Here is a 2,734-nt window from a genome sequence, read left to right on the forward strand (position 1 = left end):
GTTTGCTACATATAAATATTTGATTTTTCTGAGAACTCTAAAACTTTTTCTCAAAATCAGCAAATATTTATTATGAGAGATTACCTTGTAATTCTAAGTTATCTGATCCCTGCTATAAATGGATTATTTGCATATTCAAGGTAAGATCCTCACCAAACCTACCAGAGTTTTTTCTTCCACCTTGGCTATACTCATTATTGTATGGGTATATATGTATATATTTGTATATGTATAGATATGATTAGAGTCAATGCTTAATGAAGATATAGAATATATAAAAACTATAGCATATATGAATGAAAAACCTAACTAAAGGGTTAGAAGACCTAGGCCAGCAGTAACCAGAAAGGTTGAGGCTCTAGATTAATACCCTCCTATTTAGGATGCCAGACAGATATGCTATCTATAACTGTCCTGACATGAACAAAATGAGCTCACAGTTAAATAAGTTAAATGCAGAAATATGATGGTTTCACTGAAATACCATTGGGAGTGATGAAATGAAGAGCATATGCAAGGTATTTTATTTAAAACAGAACAAAGCGCCTTTTTGTTTCAAGTCTTTTTACTTCTTATCATATTTAACTTAATATTGCAATTTAAATGAACCATCTTGATTTTATCAAAATAAACTCTTTCTGTAAGAGAACTCAACCTTTTGTTGAAATTTCACTTAGTGGGGTCTTCCAAGGGTACATGTTTCTGTGTGCATACACGTGTGCATGCACTCGCTCATGTGTTCCTTTTGTCTGGTTGTCTTCCAATCTGGAATGAAAACAGATTTTGAAAGAATAGATGAAAACTCCCACAGAACCAAAACTTTTTTTTTTTTTTTTGGTTGGTTGGTTGTTTTGTTTGCCTGTTTTTTTAAACCAGGAGCCTTAATAAAGTTCCCGTAGCTTGATGTACACTTCTAGGGTATTCTACCCTTGCAGATTATTTACAACAATGTAAAAATATGTCTTGCAGCAACAGCAAAACAAATGAGACAATCCCAAATGCTCTAACCCAGAATGTTGAAGTTAAAAACCTGACCTCTGAGGTATCTTCAAAAGATAGCTCTCAAAGCTATACTTGCTCCAGTAACTGAAAAGATGGCTAAGAATTATAATACAGTGCTGTTGTCCTAATTGATTTGGGATATCAGTTTACATCTTTCCCTAAGAATTGCTGGCAGCAAATTTGTGTATGCTGCCAATCAGATTTGGAAGTTAAGTCTATTCAGATTAGTTTCTCACACAAAGTGCTCTTTACTAGGACGTTAAATGCCTGACCTTTTAATATTAAGGTTTGCATTATCAGGCTGTTGGCACTAAGCAAACAATCTGTGACTCTCAGTCTTAGCTTCTCAGAGTTTTTGTGAAAAGGTTATGAAAGACAGCCTGGGCCCTCTGACAGAAATTGCCTGGCTACATCTGGTAAGAGAGATCTACCAGATACCCTCAAGTCTGCCATTGTTGGATGAGGATCATAAACCCGACTCCTGAAGCAAATTATCTGGCCAAATACCACTCAGCGTGTAACTTCATATTCATGAATAAATGATTGAGAAACTCAGAATATTTCCAGCAGCACCTTCCTGCTGCCAAGTACAGGACTCCATGAGGTCAGATTTTCAACTCAGATACAGTTGGAAAGGGTCTTGTGAGCTAAGACAAAGAGCAAGCAAAGATTGTTGTTCAGTTTCATATTGCTAATCTGTGGGTAATGTCTGCTACAGAAAAAATCTGAAAATGTAAATAAAAATGTGAATTTTGGTGCTTATTATTTTCGCTGATGTTCAATTAGCCACACAAGTTGCATGCATACTTTAGGGCTGGATAAATTCAACAAGGACTCTTAATAGTACATTCAAAGAACTCAGGTGGCTCAGGTTACTGAAGTAAACGTCATTCCACTGTGCTGCACTGTTACGAAACAAAAGCATCGTGAAGGTACAGTTAGGACTGCTAAGTGCAATCCCAAAGAAAATGTGCTTATCAGTTAAAACATGACCTCTTACAAATTACAGAATTTATAAACTAAAACTGTGCCAAAAAATCCTGTGTCAAATTAATCCAAAACCCATGTGGACATGACATTTTTTTCCATGAGACAGGTTACCTGCAGATGTAGACTTTCACCACTTCCCTCCCTCCTCAGAGGGGTATTTTTAGCTCTTCCCATCACATCCTCTGCTATACCACCAGAGGTAACAGCACATGCTGCAATTATTCCAGAGCTTTGCATAAGACATTTGGTCAGTCAAGAAGCTGCCAAACAAAAAGTATAAACAATAAACTGTCATAATTGATGACACTTCATCATTTCTCCTGGCTTTTTCTTCAATGGGGGCACTAATTTCATTTTCCCCTTCCTCTACATGGATGTTCATTTCCACAAAACTAGAAGGAACCTAATTATCTCTGGGATCTTGATGAACTTGATCAACCGTTTCAAAGCTGAGGTTCCCCTCAGCTTTGACAGGCAGAAGCATTTCACAAAGCAAGCATGTTGACAGAAGCCTCATTTGCTTGGAAAATCAGTCTAATCATTTCAAAGACCAGCAAGCAGCCTACACAATTCCTGCAAAATAGGAAAAAATGAGCCATTCAGCTACAGCAGCAAAATAGTATGTACAATTTAATATAAACGTTACATGAACAACAACAGAAAAATGTTGCTTTTTCAAAGAAAGGTATCACATGCAGATCTCTCAACATACAAGTGGATGGAAACAATGGTACTTCCTTAC

General features: G+C 36.6%; 1 long non-coding RNA gene across 1 annotated transcript; it reads right to left on the bottom strand.

Moving 5' to 3' along the window:
• Window positions 1-501: 501 nt before the first annotated feature.
• LOC137853623 (uncharacterized) lies at window positions 502-2,249 on the bottom strand. The gene is made up of 2 exons (XR_011094599.1): window positions 2,104-2,249; window positions 502-765 (listed from the first exon to the last, which is right to left on the bottom strand). It is a non-coding gene; the product is annotated as an uncharacterized lncRNA (long non-coding RNA).
• Window positions 2,250-2,734: the final 485 nt, after the last annotated feature.

This window comes from Anas acuta, chromosome 3 (assembly GCF_963932015.1).
Source record: "Anas acuta chromosome 3, bAnaAcu1.1, whole genome shotgun sequence".
NCBI lineage: Eukaryota > Metazoa > Chordata > Aves > Anseriformes > Anatidae > Anas > Anas acuta.